Source organism: Myxocyprinus asiaticus, chromosome 17 (assembly GCF_019703515.2).
Source record: "Myxocyprinus asiaticus isolate MX2 ecotype Aquarium Trade chromosome 17, UBuf_Myxa_2, whole genome shotgun sequence".
In the NCBI taxonomy this organism is placed as follows: domain Eukaryota; kingdom Metazoa; phylum Chordata; class Actinopteri; order Cypriniformes; family Catostomidae; genus Myxocyprinus; species Myxocyprinus asiaticus.
Genome location: NC_059360.1, coordinates 3,980,324 through 4,000,963, shown reverse-complemented (window position 1 = coordinate 4,000,963; position 20,640 = coordinate 3,980,324). Strand labels below are relative to the sequence as shown.

The 20,640-nt window shown below is 37.1% G+C and overlaps 1 protein-coding gene and 1 long non-coding RNA gene across 10 annotated transcripts in view; both read left to right on the top strand.

The window, feature by feature from the left end:
* myt1lb (myelin transcription factor 1-like, b) overlaps positions 1–20,640 on the top strand; it is a 262,765-nt gene that overhangs the window by 211,745 nt on the left and 30,380 nt on the right. The gene's annotated exons all lie outside the window — the stretch shown is intronic.
* Positions 10,599–14,469, top strand: LOC127455414 (uncharacterized). Of its 2 annotated transcripts, XR_007899670.1 has the most exons (4): positions 10,599–11,841; positions 12,102–12,229; positions 12,833–12,973; positions 14,241–14,469. It is a non-coding gene; the product is annotated as an uncharacterized LOC127455414 (long non-coding RNA). The 2 variants fall into 2 exon arrangements; XR_007899669.1 differs by having other exon boundaries at positions 10,599–12,229.

The window sequence follows — 20,640 nt, the reverse complement described above, 5'->3', positions numbered from 1 at the left end:
CAGTAACTGTCTAAAAAGTGAGAGGATAGTATTTGATTAAAAAAAAGCCTCCATAAAACACAGTAACCACTTTTCCATTATCGGGCCAGTGTGAGCCAGGGCTACCAACTTGCCAGCCAGGGCCAATAGCCTCGGACCTCGAACTGTAAGGGGAAAATCGATCTGCGTTCCCACCATCGGGCAAATAGCCCGGCAGCTTTGCACTAAAACCTGCCTTTAACACGCCGCCCTGGTACCAACGTCACACCCCACACATTTCACAAGTAAGAGGGAAGCTTAAGCTGAGGTATAATGTTATTTAGTTATCTAGAATATCGAGTTTATATCATTTGTAAACATTAGCTAGCTAGCAATGTAAGGTAGCGTTGACAACTCAATGACTGTGTCTGCCATGGTGTCCCAAGTGGTCTCTCCACTAACAGCGGAACGATGTCCCAGCACACCATACATTATCTCAAACATTCTTTGGGCACCAATTTGTCCATTGTGCATTTTAACGGATTTGTACTGTACCCACAATTTTTAGATTTTTCCCAAACCTGTACCGTTTTGCTCTGGATACACAATCTGGCAAATTCGGCGCAACTCTTCTTTTCACATTAACCCCGTCTCACTCCCCAGTTGGTAGGGATGGGCGGTACCACTTATTTTCTTTTCAATCTGATAACAATAATTTCAAATCCAATATCATCTATACCAATACCGGTACCTGTTTTTTTGTGATTTCTTGGGATAAAATGGGTAATTTTAAATATTATTATTAATTCTAGTCTTTTTTTTTTTTTTTTTTTTTTTTACATTTGTGAGCCTAAATAGAAAATTATTAGACTTCTGTTTTGTTTACCCTTACAAAAATTAACCATGGTTTCACTACAATAACAATAGTTTAACCATGGTATTGTAGGGCTTTACTGGTGGTTTAGATCAGTGTTACTATCAGAAATAATTAATAATTATTTCTGTAGTTATTAATTAATGTACAAATTAATCAATTGAATCTAACTCATTAGAACCTCATATGAGGCTCCAGTAAATGTAGTGCGCTACGTTTAGGAGCAAGTTTGGTTATTAGCAATAATGAATAATTATCAAAGATAATTACTAATTATTAAAATCAATAGAAAATTGATGAGAATCAATGTTAGCTTTTTTAATCCTTTAAAATCAACAATTATCAAAGATAATCGTTAATTGTTAACATCGATGAAACATTAATTAAAATTAACACTAGCTTATTGATCATTCAAATTCAACAATCATCAAAGATAATTATCAATTATCAAAAATCAACAGAATATTAATAAGGATTAACATTGACGGGGCACCACCCTGAAATCAGGGACTAATAACCAATAGTAAAACAGTCTCAATATTAGATTGTTTTCTTAGGAAAATCGACATCCGAAGAATATCGATTTTCGGGAAAAAAACAATGAATGAAGATTTGAATCCGAGCACTGACATCCCGTCAGCACGACACAGGCGTACGCAAAACAAACCAAAACACTTCTCTTTGTAATATAAACAAAAGTTTATTTATGCAGTAATATCAATTAATAATTAATACAATGCAGTCAATAAACTTCCGACTTACAACTACAAACTAAACAGTGATATGATTAGATATGGAAATAAAATTAATTCTATAACACATAGCTGGGCTTTAGCATTTAAGCTATCTACGAGCCAAAATGTGTGCCAGAATGTTTGTGAGGGGTCGCGTGCCTGCGTGCGTGCGTGCGTGCGTGTGTGTGTGTGTGTGTGTGGTTAGTACGAGAGAGAGAGAAGTGACAGCCCTAAAGCTGATTTCGCGATCGTGGGAGAGAAAGCAGCTGTTTAGTTCATCGCTCAGAGACGCGGTGGATGGCTTGTAAACAGTCCCGCGTACTTTGACTATTTAGTGGATGAACTCAGTTGCTGTCTCACCCGCGATGGCACAATTGCACAACAATCCAATTTGGTTGGACCACAATACAGCAAAACAAATTCGTGATAATTAATACCCTGAGTAATAAACATGGCGGTCCGTAAACTGTACAAGCAAAAACCTTGAAACACAAGAATAACACACTATAATATTCTACACAGGTAGAATGTGTTTTCCTCCATCCTATAACTTTGACCCGGTTCCTTGAGGCTCGTGTGATGACGGGAGGCCGTTTCCTCGCTCTGTCGGCGGGCGGTACGGCTGTTGATTCTCGGCGGGCTGGCAGAGAACTCAGAAATGTCGACTTGATTGAAGATGGAAGAGAAATCTTTAATCTCTTCACTTTTGTAGGCAAACGGATGAAGATGCGAATTGCTCGGCGGTCTCCTTCGGATCCGTTAGAGTGTTTGGTTGAACACAGAGTAATCTCAACTCGTCCAGCGAGATGGAGATTGTATGGCTACAGTTTCAAGTCGGACGTTACTTCCTTATGCCACGAGGCTGCACCAGAGAGCAGCAAAAGCTACGTCTATATTCGGTGAACGAAGTCACTGGAAGCGAATTCTGGAAGCATTTCAGAATTATTTGAACTCCTGATGATGTCATGGTTGAGGGACGTTCTGTTGTGTGCCTCATCCAATAGGAGTTGAGAATTCGATCCTGTAGTGAGCAAGGCTTCATGGATTTGTAGTCTGTTTTGGACTCCCTTTGTTTGATTTTGGCGCGATTTTTATCAGTAACATTTACGACATGGAATGTGTTGGGGCTGAGTTAGGTTTTACGACTTGTGTTAGGCCTGCCTTTGTCTTCTATCTGAATACATGAGGCCCAACAGTATTTAGTTAAACCATAGTTACCACACAATTAACCATGCAATATTACTGCTGTAAACTTTTTATTTACTTATTATCAGCAATTACACACAATTATAAGAAATAAGAAATGTCACCTTTTGATATGTTGCTATTTTAGTGTGAATTTACTCCAGAACAAGTGGTGTTGTAGTGTCTGAAGAGGTGGGCATACTCTGAATTTATGAAAGACCCCACCATAAAAAAAAAAAACACATGCACCCGATCTCTAAAATTCATTTAAATGTATATATGTAAAAAGTGTAACACTTATAAGTACACTGCTAAGAACAATGGAATTGTAACAATGTTAAAAGTGTATTTTAATTAATAGGTGTCATTAATGTTCCTTTTATTAGGCTACTATGAAAATTGTTAATACTTTATTATTACTCTAACTAATAAACTAATTCATAATATGCAATAAACTGTTAAGCACTGTATAGCTAATATGAGTGTAGTAGGCCTAATGTTCACGTTAACACATTATCTTGTATTACCATACAAGAGCATAAAAAACTAGCAGGGGTGCAATAACATGCAGTATTTTCACAAAGTTTAATTGCATAAGTTAAATTTAAATGTATATACATATATTTACATTTAGCAGGGAAATAAATATACAGTGCAAATTATAGTTACTCCAGGGATGCTTGTGCATCAGACACTAGAAAGGTCCCACCCCTTACTGAAACAGAAAATATTATTGGTTAGCAAATATCCAATCATGTCTGAAATTACCATTCTTATTGGTGGATCAGCATAGTCGAACTGTCTGTCTTTCCAGTGCCATCAGTTGCGCTCTCATCTACCGCTGCTCCATGTGCATTTAGAGAGAATCTCTGTACACTTTAAAATATATATATATATATATATATATATATATATATATATATATATATATATATATATATATACATACACATACACACACACACAGTTGACTCAATGGTGTTGCGGAATCACGTTAGTAGATTGAAAAAGTTCCGGATCAAAAGACTACTCACTTTTCTGGCGGCCATACGTATCATCCCTTATTTCAGGTGGGCATACGCAAAATCCTAAATATAGGTGTGTATACGGCATATGCCTGCGCATACCCTACTACACGACCAGAAGCGGTTTCTCTGATTTTCTACCATTACCTCTACAAGGCACTGATCCCTCTTGTTTGAATGAGACTTGTGACGGCACAAACGCTTGTCTGCTTGTGTTTTTCAGCATGCATGTTAAGATGAGCGGAAGAAGAAAGAGTTCCCATCCTGCACAAGTACTTGCTAATATGGCCTAATCCTTTTTTATTTCACTTTGAAGCTTATGATTATTGTTCATGGTAACCAAATAATAATACCCCTTGTTTAATTTTTTTTTAATTTTTTTTTACAATCTATATTTTTGTGTGAGCATCGATATTTTTGATACAACATCAGTATCTGAAGTATCGATACTTTTGGTTTGATCCGCCCATCCCTACCAGTTGGCCTTGTTTGGCCCAAGGGTAATCGGGTTTTCTGAAGTGGGGTGAATTTGAAGAATGTTCAAAGTGGACTCATGTTGATAACCAATCACAATGGATATACATTTGTTCATAGAATATTTGAGATTCTATGAAATGCCAAATGTATTTGAAATTAACAGGAAATGGTTAACCCATTTCTGAAGTGGTTAAGCATTATCCTAATCTGTTACTCAATAAAGCATCATGCTGTCTCAAAAGTATTTGCAGTTGACAAATGTGATGAGAAAACAGCACATTTTCATCAAGGGGTGACTTTTGCCCTGTTTTACCATATGTCTGTAAAGTACTTGTTACTGCGGACATCTGTAATGTATTCTGTCAGTTCATACGGTATACGTAATGTCTATAAAATTGCCAAAGTGGCCGTGTCTTCATCATTTACACGTCGTCATGTTGAAACTTATTTGGATATAAATATTAGCATTATGGTTATCGGGTAATGCATTTGCTAGGCTAGCTCCTGCTGAATAAATCTTACCCTGCTTGAGCTGCGTGAGGTGAACGCGCTGAATACCAGCAAAATGAACTGCTTTAAAATGAGTTAATTACCTCACTCAAATGCATCCTATTTATACATGAAATGAATCACTATATCCACAACATATACAGTATGTAGTATTACAACTTACATCTGCACAGACAATGAAGTGATTGAACAGGTGAACTTGAACTAAGTTCCGCGCTAATCCTAATATGTGTAACTAGCACTGTGAATGCGCTGTTTCCGTAAAAGACACGCTACGTGCAATGTAACATCATAAACTGGTTAAACACAGAAAATGAATAACAGTCTAACTTCAAGAGCAGCTAATACTTAATTATATTCATGATATGCTATTATTTCAGGAGCTCAGGTTTTCACAACAAGGACAGTTGTAGTAAAGTGTTTGTATGTAGCCTATGTTTTATACATGTTTAAATTAAGAGAATGTTTATATATTTTTTTAAATATTTAAATAATTGATTAAAGTTTATTATCAGTGCACAAAATCATCAACTAGAATTTAGAGCTGTCAGATTTAACGCGTTAACGCATGCGATTAATTCAAAAATTTAACGCGTTAATTTGTCTTAATCGCAGTTAACACATTTATCAAACACTTGTGGGAAGGATGGAAACTTTGTAATGTGCCCAGAGTCATTACACTGATGCACACTTCACAACACACACCAGAGCCCTTGTACCAAGGTTAGCCTACAAGCTTAGCATAAAATAGCATAACACGGCAGTCCCATAAACATTCTATGTGCGGTACTGTCGTAACATGCTAGTTGACCGATAGGCTCTCTCCTGTTGTAGAGCAGCTGAGGTTGTTATCTCGATAAATAAAAAAATCTCTGTACACACACAACAGCACTTCCATGATAAAATGATGGAGAAAGGACCTCTTAATGCTATATGATGAACAAAACAAGCCCAGATGGGACTTGTGATAGAAATCAAGCATTTTTCAGCCTATGTAAGGTGCATTTTAATTACCACAGAAGCACGTCAAATCTTAACTATCACCAAAATGCAGAATGAGCCACAGTCTACTGACAGATTGTGGAGGATTTGAGTTTAAGAGATTTAATGCCCATTGCAATGAAAATGCAGCCTATTAGTCAACCTCCCAGTTAGACTTCAGGAAACATTTAATGTTACTTGAATTGGTGCTATTTTAGTGCATTTCTATCTTTATATGGTGGAAGGTTTTGTTTGGAAAAAGTTTATAAAGCATTATATTGGTAAAGAAAAAAAGAAAAAAAAGAATTGACAGCAATACTAAAATTATATGCCATTTTAGTCAGAGTAAAACTTAGACTTAAATGAATAAATATGACATGACCCAAGTTCAAATCCAGGGTGTGCTGAGTGACTCCAGCTAGGCCTCCTAAGCAACCAAATTGGCCCAGTTGCTAGGGAGGGTAGAGTCACATGGGGTACCCTCCTAGTGGTTGTGATATAGTGGTTCTCGCGCTTGATGGGGCACGTGGTAAGTTGTCCGCGGAGATCACAGAGAATAGCATGAGCCTCCACACGTGCTATGTCTCCGTGGTAACATGCCCAGCAAGCCACGTGTTAAGATGCGCGGGCTGACTGTCTCAGAAGCGGAGGCAACAGAGATTTGTTCTCCGCCACCCGGATTGAGGTAAGCAACTGCGCCACTACAAGGACCTAGTGAGCATTGGGAACTGGGCATGCCATATTAAGGAGTAAAGGGGATAAAATACAAAAATTGCTACCATTGATAGCAGGGTTTATTTGCACACACTGTCTGTGTTATAGCGATCTTGAAGATTGGTTTTGAATATCTGGTTGTGGTGGATGCAGCAGACTACTGGGATCTGGCATCTGTGGCGACTGCTTTAAGACTATAATGAAAGCACGGCTCTGTGCTCATGTTAATGCAGCAATGAGTTTAAGATGTTAAAAAAATATAAATGACATATTACTCTTTGTGTATTTCGGTATTTTAGCAAATATCACAACATCACTATCACACTGTTCATTCAAGAAACACTATGGACATACACATGAAAATGTCTATAGAAGTCTGTTGTCGCAGAGCCCCATTGAAGCCGTGCTTCAGTAAGAGTCTATTGCAAATACCTGTACTATTAAAATCCAGGTGCAAAAGATCAATGCTGATTGGATGAGGGGGGCCTGGGTAGCTCAGCGAGGAAAGATGCTGACTACCACTCCTGGAGTCACGAGTTTGAATCCAGGGCGTGCTGAGTGACTCCAGCCAGGTCTCCTAAGCAACCAAATTAGCCTGGTTGCTAGGGAGGGTAGAGTCACATGGGGTAACCTCCTCGTGGTCGCTATAATGTGGTTCGCTCTCGGTGGGGCGCGTGGTGAGTTGTGCGTGGATGCCACGGAGAATGGCGTGAAGCCTCCACACGCGCTATGTGTCTGTGGTAATGCGCTCAACATGCCACATAATAAGATGCGTGGATTGATGGTTTCAGACGTGGAGGCAACTGAGACTCGTCCTCCGCCACCCGGATTGAGGCAAGTCACTACACCACCACGAGGACTTAGAGAGCGCATTGGGAATTGGGCATTCCAAATTGGGGAGAAAAAATAAATAAATAAAATGATTGGATGAGAGAATCTAAACATGCCATTTTGGATCCTGTCCAAGTCTATGGGAGTTCATGCTGTGTACTATTTGCATTGGATCTGCATCTGATTGCCTACTGGACATTCGGCTTTCAGACAATGTATTTAATAAGTCTGGCTTCTCTATATGACAATTGGTTGAGCTCGCCAATGGGCAGGACTTCGCAACAAAAGGCCAGTTATTGAAATAGTGATATATGTGATTGACAGTGTATGAATTATAAATGCGAGCAAGTAGGTATAGCTGCAGCACGGAGAAGGGGGCGGTAACTCCAAATGGGGGTGGGGTTACTCCAGAATAGAGTTGGGCCAATTTCAAAAGGGGGCAACATTTCCACCCATGGTTAGTGTTAGGGAAAGTGTTAGGATAGGGGCTCTGTATATCTTTGCTGGCGGTTTGGAGCTCCCGCCCCTTTTTAGAGCTCGGACTGCAGCTACTGTATATCCTTTTCCTGACGAACGCAGTGTTCGGCAGCTTGGAGATACACATGCAGTTATTTGCAATCTGATGTAATACATTTACTTCAGCTTTCATAATCAGATATTTTGCCTATTTTGTTTTGAGCTTAGTTAATTATTTTCGTTAAGAAAGTTAACTGTTTGAGATGTAGTTTGAACAGCTTTTGGGGGCAACATTGCAGACACCATTGCCCATTTTTGAAAAGCACCAGCCGGCATTGGCACACACTTTCAAACAGGTTTACAAAACACAAAAGATTACAATACTGATAGAAAGTAATGACAACATATTAAGCATTTTAACATTTAGCAAAGCACATCCAAAGCAGACAGATCTGAGTGCAGGATCAAAACCAACAAATCTGTGTGTAGATCTTTTGCTTTCTTACTATTGACATATTTAGCAGAACATTTTATTTTGTTCTTGATAACAGTGAAATCCATCTCGTTTGTGTTGTGCACAGTTAGAAGCCTCTGCCATGTGTTCCAAAATCACAAATGAAATGTAGCATTTATTTTAGCTATTCACTGTTGTCAGGGTTGGGAGGGTTACTTTTGAAATGTTTTCCACTACAGATTACAGAATACATGCTGTAAAATGTCATTTGTAATGTATTCTGTTAGATTACTCAAGGTCAGTAATGTATTCTAAATACTTTGGATTACTTCTTCAGCACTGGTAGATTTTTTCACTTGTTTTGACTATAAAAACTCTGCCAGTACAGTAAGACAAAATACACATGTTAAAAATACATTCTCTGAAAAACCTAAATATCTTATGCAGTGTTGTTTCTAAAACAAGATAAATCAAACTGATCTTGTTTTAAGGATTTTTAGATATTTTTACAGGAAAACAATACAAAAATTATTATTAAGAATACAATTTTTGCCCTAATATCAAAGGTCTTACTAGAAAAATAGAAATTATGATCCAACGTGAATTGTTTTGATAAAAAAATATGATCGTGTCTGGTAACGTGCATGTAAAATGGCTAGATATAGCATTTTAGCTTAGCGTAAAGCTGACAGTTTACACAAGGTTTATTTCTATTTCTTCTGCTCCAAACTTACTTCAAACTTACTTCTCTGTCTGCTCGTATGAATGTAACACATCATAAGAAAGTGTTTCATCGCTGTTCAAATACACTTTGGATCGCATCATTAACATGTATAAATGTTTTCCACCTGAAAGGACTAAATATTAAATTAAACAAATGACAATAAAATGCAAAGTAATCTCTTCAGCAATCAAAATACTTTTTGAATGTAACTGTATTGTAATTACCAATGATTTAAACTGTAACTGTAGTGGAATACAGTTACTTATATTTTGTATTTTAAATATGTAATCCTGTTACATGTATTCCATTACTCCCCAACCCTGACCGTTGTGTGAAACTAATGCTTGCAATTACACGAGCAGACAAAAGGCAGTTTTAGCTGCACACCAGCTAAAGCCATGACCTGCTGCCAACGCCAGCCCGCATGATGGATTTTAGAAAAACCAAGCTTTACGAGCCATGAATGTTATTTGTGAAGGATATAGGAACCATATCCACAGATTAACCACACACACACTCATCCAGCACTGTTGCTCAGGATGAAATTCAGCAGGATGTAGAAAGGTAGAGCTGATAACATGGAAACATGGAGATTCCCCAAGCATCTCTCTCTCCCTCTAATGTGCTGTCATTCTGCAGTGGAGGACAGGCTCAGGCTGAGGTTGATCTGGCCTGCAGCACTGTCACAGACTCAGAGGTGTATGATGCTCCATCTCTACTCCAGCAGCACATTTCATTTCAATAGTTGAGTATTGTGCAGACTCTCTTGTCTCACAGTGGAGCTGAGCTGCTTGTTAAGCATGGAGAGGACAAAGATCCCACGATGTCTTTATAAGATCATTTCATTTTTACTCCATCTGAACATTGCATTTATGTCACTGTATTTCCAAAATCCTAAAATAACCTTGTCAGCTTTGGGTTAAAAAAAAAAAAAAAAAAAAAAAAGTCATTGCCTTGATAAAATGTGTATTGATTTTCCCATTCACTCTAGATCAATCACATATAAATGCATACATTTGAATTAAAACAGGATCATTTTTCTGTGTTTGTGAGTTTTGATTCCCTCATTTTATGACTAAATGAAGAGTCCTTTTCTTTAAATAAAAGGCAAAAATTAAGGTTACACTGATACTGTCTCTCGGCATGCAAATGTTTTATTATATTATAGTAGATGTTTTACTAGTCGTATAAGCATGAAATAGACTATTTTTCTCTGTCTGATGCCTTTGATGTCACAGCTCAGGATAGTTGCTAATAAATGGTTTGGGACTGTGTCTGTTTTTGCCATCAGCCAATCAGCATTGTCAGTACTTAATTTTCCTGCTGTACCAGAGTGATTAGTCACATGGCATTTACGGCTCAGGTGATTGGCTCCAAAGAATTGAGTGCTCTCTCTCTCTCTCTCTCTCTCTCTCTCTCTCTCTCTCTCTCTCTCTCTCTAATTGGAGCTGTTTCAGGGTTAGCTGCAAAAAGTAAAGCCGTGAGACAACCTCTTGCCTTCACTGTCACTTCCTCATGAGTGTTGCCATAGTAACAGAGGTCAGGATCACTCTCAGCTGGGAGAGCAACCCCCAACCCCTCATTAATTTGATATAATGTATCGGTATTTTCCTTAGATCTGCCAGGACAGGCCATGTACACACACGCAAACTCTCTCAGCATCTCATTAAAGCAATATCACACAAGCAAAAGGGCTGTATGTCCAGCTATCAGCACAACTGTGATTCGGCCACAGACAATCACAGCCATGCTGACAGATGGACAATACAGCACAATTGCAAGCTTGATATTGCTTTTATACAACAATTCAATTAACAAATAAATAAATAAGGAAAACTAAGGACTATCCCAAAAAACGCTCATGTGTGGAATTACTTTCTTTCGCCATGGATTCAGGATCTGCCGTTGCTAGTTACTAATTAGAAAACCACACTTGAGAACTCTTAATGACAGCTTGGGCTGTTTCAAACAAGTTATTGGAGAAACAAGGATGTGTGTCGATGTGCGTGTGTGTGTGTAAGAGAGAGAGAGTGAGAGAGAGAGAGAGTGTGATTACCTGCATCTGTTGTAGTGATGAACAGTAATGCTGCAGCTGTTAGTTTAACTCTATTCCTCAGCTGTAGTGTGATAGTAGTCTGTTCTGATTTCGGCAGTAATGCTGAAGTTATTCGTTTGACTCTATTTCTCAGCTATAGTGTAGTAGTATTCTGAGCTATCAGGAGACAATTCCGGATGACTTCAAAGAAATTTGCACACTGAGGGTCAGATTCACTAAGAATGAATTGTGCCCGCTAAAAACAATTTTTTTATTTATTTATTTTTGCACGTGTTAACTGTGCTCATTCACTAAAGGAATTATGCAGATCAGGCATCTGCACAATCGTGCCCACAAAATCGCAGCTGGACGCAATTTGCACGTGCAATTCTGATCTTGCGGTCTGATTCTGAGAGCAATATGACCAAGGATGCTGCAGACCACCGTATTTCACCCACCCTGCAGGGACTGAACAGCATAACTTAAAAATGCAGAATGTGCGCTTGATGACACAAAGCATCTGGATATATGCCAGGTCATAACGCTCTTCAACATAATTTGATGATTAAAAATGATCGGTTGAAAATGTTCACAAACATCTCTTTTAAATAATATTCATTTTACTGCCTACACTCTAAAAAATGCTGGGTTATTTTTTCTACCCAAATACTGGGTTGAGGCTATTGGGTGAAGAAGTTGGGTTGATTTGACCCAATCTGGGATGGTAAACATTTTAAACCTGTAACCCAGCACTACTGGGTTGGGAAAGCGAATGTGAAAGAAACCATATACGTCGTATGTCCTTAAGTAATGTTTAAAATCTTTGTGAATGCTGCTGATCGAGAGAAAGAGTGCCAACGCTGGAAACTGGAAGATGTAAGCTGTAAGTCATTAATTTATTCATTATTTTTTAATTTTTTAACATATGAAGAAGGAATAATTAGAGACGGACAGTTGAATCACTTAAAATTAATGCACATTCTGAGGTGATATTGCGGCGCGAAGTGGCCGTTACGCCTCAGATGTGCATTAACTTTCAAAACTTCAATGGTTTGGATTCAGTTATTCCGCTGATACCGCAGTTACCACGCATAAAATACATAACAACCGTATATGCATTTGTTTGTCTCAACACATTTTCAGGTTTTCAGCTTGGGTTTAGAACTATTCACTGAATAACCTGTAACCGAGCGGTGCTGTGTTGTGGATACTGCGTGAAATTTCAAACCTCTGTGAAGACTGAAGAGCGTGAGAGATGACGCTGGAAAAATGTAAGTCATTGTTTAAACTTTTATTATTTTTTTTTTTTTTTTATCATTTTCAGTAAGCAATAATTGACGACGGACCAACGCACCACCGAGGTTGTGCATTCAGCGGTCTGGAATCAATTATTCTGCTTATCCCATGATTAACACATACATTTATCTGAGCACATCTTTCAGATTTTCATCGTCAGGATGCTCTTTTGTGTTAAACTAATTTCTTATGCCAACATTTTAATCTAAACTAGCTATTTTGCCCCATAGACACCCAGACATGCTTCTGGCAGTCCTTACGAAAATTAACCATGGTTTTACTGCAGTGATATTGTAGTAACCATGACTGGGTTAATCATGTTTTTTTTTTTTTTGGCAGAAATCATGATTTCTCTATAGTAAAATTATAACAACCATGGTTTTACTACAGTAATACTGCAGTGTCCATATAGTAATGATGGTTTTATTTACTATAGTAAAATTGTAGTTACCATGACTGTACTACTATCGTTTTACTACAAATATCATGATTAAACTATGCTTAATATAGTAAAACCATGGGTCATTTTTGTAAATATCTGACAGTGTTTGTCTTTTTCTTTACATTGATATCTAAAGACTTTCTCAGTTTTGAATCCTGACTCCACCTCAAAGCTCAAAGAGAGCTGGTGTGCCTGTGTTCAAGACAAGATCCTGCACTTTGCCAACAAAGAGAAGTGGCTCTTCATCTGCTTTCCACTGTAGAAACGATCACAGCAGGTATTGGGGACAAAGAATGTTATACATATTTAAGAGAAAAGCAAGACAGTGCTGTCATTTAGGTTTAACTATTTAAATTATATTAAGGAAATAGTTCACCCCAAAATGTAAATTCTGTCATTATTTACCCAAACTCGTGCCATTACAAACAAAAGGAAAAATTTTGAATAATTTTTAAAAAAGGACTCACTATTGTCCTACCTATCGCATAGGGACCAGTCTGTCAAGCTCCAAACTGGTTATAAAAGCACCAATAAAGTCTTTATGTTTTGTGCACTATATTCCAAGTTTTCAAGAGGTGCTGCTCTGCTCTGTCATATGATTCCCACACACACATACGGGCGCACGCATGCACATACACTCACCCAAACGCAACACACACTGCTGGTGCTTAATTTTCATGCTGTGTGTTTAGAGTATAAACAGCTTTTAACACTTAAATGAACTCCTCTGGTGCAGTTCGGAGATTTCAGTTCATGAGTCGCAACGCGATTATCCCAGCATTAAATGGAAGCTTGATATAACTAACCTGTAAAAACAGGAAGAACTCAAAGGTCTGTCAAAATAAAAGTCCCACTAACATGAAAGCTCTATTCAAATGGATGCTTGAAATTGAAGACAGAAAATATAACTACTGTATAAAAATGTAATATTCAAAAAGTAGTAATAATACTCATAATAACATTTATGTAGTATTAAATGGTTGTATTATTATTATTATCTGATATATGATGACAGAATTTTCATATGGGGGTGAACTATTCCTTTAAGAATTCCTTTTTCATTGACATGCAGCAGTTAACATCCAATTTTAAAATAATAGTATTAAGTATTTACATGTACACATTTGCACGTACACATACCCACACTCAGTTGCATCATGCCCCAACATCAAAACTAGACACTCTACTCATGTACATACACTGTATAAATGATGAGAAAATTATAATTTTTTGGGTGAACGATTTTAACAACATTAGTTAACATTAGTTCATGCATTTTGAACTAACAATTTTAATCATAAATTAACATCAACTCAAAATATTGTTCATTGCTACTTTAACTAATGTAGTTAACTAATGTTAACAAATACAGTCTTATTGTAAAGTGTTACTGAAAATACCAAATACTTTAGAAGCACTTATAAATCATGAGTACAGTGTCAGACACATAATGATTTTACTGCTCCTAAAGATGTGTACTTAAAGGTTTTAAACTTTGTCTTCTTTATTCATGCATTGATGCACAGTCATTTCTGTTTTCCAAGGTTGGTACCAGTGGCTGATTACCTGGACTGTGCAAAAAGATGCCATCAGATTTGCATACACACTGATGCTTGGAGAAAACAATCAGTGCTTTCCAGCTTTTGTTGTCATTTACAGAGAAGTGCAAAGTGGACATTTACTTCAAAGCTTTCTAACTATTAAATATTAAATATATATATAAAGTGTTCCCCAGTGTGTGAATTTCTACAGACTGGTAACTTGTTTATTGAAACAGACAATACATTTCTACCTTTTCATTGTTATTGTAGTCTGCCTCCCTTATTTTGTGTGTGTGTGTGTGTGTGTGTGTGTTTGGGGGGTGGATGAGGGGGGTAAAGTGATTTTGATGACCAAGAATTCTACTTTAAATTTTCAACCCAATTTGGGTATATTTTAAACCAGCAGAATAGTACTTTTTAACTAATAGTTGGGTAAAAAAAAAAAAAAAAAAAAAAAACAGCATGCTAGGTCAAACTTTTAACCCAAACCCTTTGGGTCAAAACAACCCAGCGTTAAGTTCATCCCAATTGGACCCAGCACTGGGTTGCCAAAATGACCCAAATTGGGTCATTTTTAACCCAGCATTTTTTAGAGTGTACTTTCATTTGGCAGTAATAGCACAATGTAAATTGTGCAGGGCAAATTGAACAGATTTTTGTGAATGAAGCGCAATCTTTAATGAGCCTAATTTACATAGAAAGGAGGCCTGTTTGCAGTGGAAAAGGAAATGATAATTACTTCATTTAAATATCGAAGACGCAGTGCAATTTCAGCGCTGATTGCGCCCGCTAAACGTGATTGCGATTGGTTAGTGAAGAATACGCAGGTATTTGCGCTGAATTACCAAGCGCAAAAGTGCCGAAACTGTTTAGTGAATCTGCCCCTGAATGTTAACACACAGTTTGTCAACATCAGCTTAACTCGCTCAAAGCAAACACAAGACAGTCTATGGTAGCCTCCAGGCCCACATTTACACACGGGCTGCATGGGGGCCCACAATGGGCTCAAATCTTTAATGTCACAGGGATGAACGTGGAATGATACAAACAGTAAAGCATCCTGGTGCTGATGGTGTGAGCAATCATCACTCTTGGAACACCTCTCTTCCAATAAGATTCAAGGACTGAAACGTATTCTCTGTCTCTAAAAGATATTTTGTTTGTAATTATCTTGCATTCATAATGTTCATGAAAGGGAAACAATCTTAAATACAGTATTACAGTTGTTAGAAGAAGATAAAAAATGCACCCCTTTGTATTTTATTCCTTTATCTATCAGTCATAATAACGTGAATGTAAAATGTACGTTTTAATATGAACAACAAAATATATATTTTTTTTTACTTGTACAGATATGTTTTAATGCACAACATCGTGATCCTGATGCAGGCGATTGAGTCATCAGTATCCCAATGTTCAGTGGATCAGTGGCTGAATTTGTGTTCACGATATACTGATTCACTACATAGGGAGCGAGATGAGACGCACCCTTGGAAAAACGTCTACTCCTCTTACAGGCTGTATTTAAACAGAGTAGATTTTGTAATGCTGTCATCATGCAAAAATAAATCGAGGTCATGCCACAACAATGTAGCATACCATTTATTGTGTAATAGTGCATACTGTATCACTTCCATTCTAAATAAAGCCATTGTCTAGCAGACATCTAGGGTCTGTTCCAAAACTTTGTGAGCTGCCTTGCTGTCTCCTGCCTACATGAACAGCTGTCTTCTACGGCAGCATCCTTACTGAAATGATGCCTCAAAAGAGAGCGATTTATAATGCTTTACATAGGCGGCAGCTCCGCACATCATTCAAACAGCGCTCATCACGTGCAGCACACGCAAGACTTGACTCTCAACTGATTTCAATAGAGGTGACTCGATAGGAACAACCCGATACTCTAATGAGTATAAATATGCATAGTACACACACGTCAGATTTCTATGATATGAAAAAATTTGTATCTACACTTTTTAGTATTGAATATATTAAAAGTATAGAAGCCATCTTGGATTTATTTTTCTACCGAGCTCATCACGGTGCATTCTGGGATCACCTGCCCGGGGAAGGATACATATGATGCTACCTTAAAATTTGTCCAAAACGAGGTATCTTATGAGGCAGCATAATTAAGATACCTACGTTTTGGAACAGCCTTCGCGTTGGGAGCGTGCCTATGATGTCTTAAAATGCTGCCCTTGAAGGAAGCTCACTAGGTTTTGGAACAGACTCCTGGTATACAGTTGTGGCCAAAAATATTGGCACACTTGGTAAATATGAGCAAAGAAGGCTGCATTGTTTATCCTTTTGATCTTTCATTAAAAAAATTCACAAAAATCTAACTTTTAATTTAAGTAAAACAATTGAAAGAGGGGAAATATCTAATTATTAAATAAATAGTTTTCTCAAAAACACATTGGGCAAAATTATTGGCACCCCTAGAAATTCTTATGAGTAAAATATATCTGAAGTATGTTCCCATTCATATTTTACATTTTTGTGCAGCTGGGTGACTATGAACATGAAATTGTTCAGCCATGACTTCCTGTTTCACAGGGGTATAAATATGAGGTAACACACAGGCCAAATTCCCTTAATCATCGATCACAGTGGGTTAGACTAAAGAATATAGTTCTGATGTGCGGCAAAATGTTGGTGAGCTTCACAAAATGGGAAGTGGCTATAAGAAGATTTTATTTTTGAAAATGCCCATTTCCACCAACATGGCAATAATTAACAAGTTCCAATCAACTGGAGATCTTAAGAATCGGCCTGGAAAAGTACATGTGTCTATGTTGTCTCCACGCACAGTGAGGAGGATGGTTCAAGTGGCCAAGGAATCTCCAAGGATCAAAGCTGGAGAATTGCAGAAAAACTTTGCTCTCATCCAATAACAAACTCAAGCATCTACAGTTTGCCAGACACTACTGGATCTTCAAATGTGACTGGGTTCTATGGTCAGATGAAACAAAAAAGAGCTTTTTAGCAGCAAACACCAGAGATGGGTTTGGCACACACAGAGATGAAGAAGTACCCAGTGCCTACAGTTAAATGTGGTGTTGGATCTTTAATGTTGTGGGGCTGTTTTTCTGCCAGAGGTTCTGGACATCATGTTCAGATACATGGCATCATGGACTCCAACAGATACCAACAGATAAAAAATCAAAGCCTGGCTGCCTCTGCCAGAAAGCTTACAATGGGCTCTGGTTGGATCTTCTAGCAGGACAATGATCCAAAACAAACATCAAAATCAACACAAAAATGGTTCACTGACCACAAAATCAAGGTTGTGCCATGGCCATCCCAGTCCCCTGACCTAAACCCCATAGACATGTTGTGGGGTGAAATGAAGTGGGGAGTCCACCAACATGGACCTCTGAATTTGAAGGATCTGGAGAGATTCTGTATGGAGGAATGGTCTCAGATCCCTTGCCAGGTGTTCTCCAACCTCATTAGGCATTATAAGAGAAGACTCAGTGCTATTATCTTGGCAAAGGGAGGTTGCAAAAAGTATTGAATAAAAGGATGCCAATAATTATAGCCAATGCGTTTTGGAGAAAAATATTTATTTAATAATGAGATATTTCCTTTTTCAATTGTTTTACTTCAATGAAAGGATAGATTTTTGTGATTTTTTTGTATTTCTTTTTAAAATTATTATTATTTTTTTTTTTTTAAGGATAAACAATGCAGATTTTTTTTTTTCACGGCCTTCTTTGCTCAGATTTACAAAGGGTGCCAATATGTTTGGCCACAAATGTAAGCACCCCAAAATTCCAACAAATTTCCTCACTTATTTACATTCCTTCACATACACATTACTGGACACAGATTAAGGTGCTGTTGCATTTGTCTTTCTCTGCATTAGGCAATAATTTACATTTCATTTTGATGGCATATAAATAATCATATATGACTAGGTTTACCTCAATGTTAGAAATAAATAAGGTGAGATGCAGCTGTAATTCAGTGTTTTTAGGGTGTTGTGAGGTTTGAGCATATTAACAATCTGAATTTAGATGACATTTGCATCTGCATCTCTCTTTACACAGTTGCTTTTATTATTTAGCTCTCTTTGTGCTGCTGGTCTATTGAGGGTTGAAGGAGAGCAGAAATATGTGCGCTGTAAAATGTTTGAGCACCATATTTCAGGTGATGCTGAGACTTTATAACATGAAATGTGAACAAAATCACATCTGTCACATCACCACAACGCCTTCTAATGTATCACAGCACTAAGCACACAGAGTTAAGTCCCTGTCCTGTTCTGTCTTCATAGCAGCACTATCTTGCAGTAAATCCTGCAGTTATAAAGGCATTTGCTGAAATCTACCACTTGACAGATTAATTCACATATCCTCAGCCGTGTTGACTGTGAAGGATTGATTGATGTGCGCTCTACGACAGACAACTGATGCTTTCCATTTGCATACAAATTGGGGGTGGGGAACAATTGTATTTTATTTAAGTGAAGGGCTTTATTTGAGTGTGAAAATGAAGGAATGCTTTTAATGTTTTTAACGGAAGTCCCTTCTTTGAAGCTGATTGAAAAAAAAAACAAAGAAAAAAAAAACAGCTGAACAACCCCATTTAACGTATGCTGTTATAACAAGTGTCTAAAAGTCATTCTCAGAAAATGGTGCCAATTTGTGTCCCCATGACATACTACAGATATAATTAACAGTATGCTGAACTTAGTCACACGCTGTAAAACATTATTTTACCTTTTAGTTATGGTATCCTAACTTAAAATGGAGAGTAAGAATAACTGCCCCGGATTGATCTGTTGAGATAACTCAATTATCCAAGTTTTTGTTGGATGGAATTGTGATAAGTTATTGAACTTAGAAAAAACTATTCCGCTGAAATAAAAAATATGAGTCAAGAGAACTATGTACATCACACTCACGTATTCAGATTTCCAGCATGCACTGCGGCATGAATAAATTTGGCAAATTTCTGTATTTACTGTCATTTTACTGTTATCTTTTTTTTAATGTTTGCTTTTTTTTTTTTTTTTTGCTGATGGTTGTGTTTGCTGTCACTTTAAGTTATTTGTCATGTAGCAATAATTCAAAGGTCATCTTTTTATTCAATGGGTTAAGGTTAGGGTTAGGGGTTAGGGTTAGAGTTAGGGTTAGGCCCATGCGTGTCTCCTTAACATCAGATGTTGGTCTGTGATCATCAACTGGCTCTTTACCATCAAAAGGCAGTTTATTGGGATAGCCCTAACTACTTCTATAGTTATCAATAATATTAAATATATATGCATAAGTAATTTAACTTCTATATACAGTTTAAATTAAATTAGAAAGAAGTTGATTGAACTAAGTAAGTCAAGTTTACTTAAAAAGACATTAAGCTCATTTAGCGAGTTAAACTGTATCGATTTAAGTCAACTTTATGTTCTGTTTAAACAACTTTGTCTTTGTTGACACAACTTAAAATTTTAAGGTAGCGTGGACACTTTTTTAAGTTGAAACAACAAGATTTTTTTACAGTGCATTATTTGATTGATTTGACTCTGTTTAGTGTGTAATGCAAAAAATATATAAATTAATATTTTATTTTTAAATGTATTTTTCATTGGAATAATTGCATGTCCCTCCATACATTTAAATAAATTATATAGAATTAAAAAAATTAAAATACCTTTGAAATACCGTACTTTCACTGTCTATGAAGTTTTTTCTAAAATGCTTATTTGAGAATTTTGTGCTTCTGCCTCACATTCTGGTCAGCCCTGTTATAATGCGGTATTTCCCCTTTTAAAAATAACACCGTATTTTTGCTTTGCATATTTGTACTTTCTAACACCATATTTGAAAGTGTGACATCATAAGTGTTTTTAACATATGAACAAAAGTTTCTCTTACAGACTTTATCCATATTTCACTCAAGTTAACACTTATTTTGGCCTCGTCAAGCTCAGTGTATCACCAAATTATACAGTATATAAATGCCAAACATACTGTAATGGGTAAAGTAATGTAGCATTTTAGGTTTAGGGTTGGCGGTGGGGGAGAGAAAGTAGAAAAAAGTATGGTTCCCTGAAAGTTCACCAGTAACCTTTTTAAGTGAAATGATGCAAATAATAATTTTCAAATTTTCTATTTTCATGCACAAATGGCACTGTTTCCTGAGAATTGACTGAATACTTTGAAGTGTGCTCAAACGTTTCACTTTTCATGTGTGTATTTAAGTGTTTTTTGTTGATCTGTACATATGCCAAGTCAAAAGCCTTGTAAGATATTCTCTTTCAGCTAATGGCATAGATCTTTTGGCTTGTTGCAGGTGGTTGTTGTTGTTGTGTCTTTTTACCATTGTAAATTGCAGCGTACAATGATGTAACAGACTGTTTAAGTGAAGCAACGGCTGCTATCAAAGACATCTGGTTATG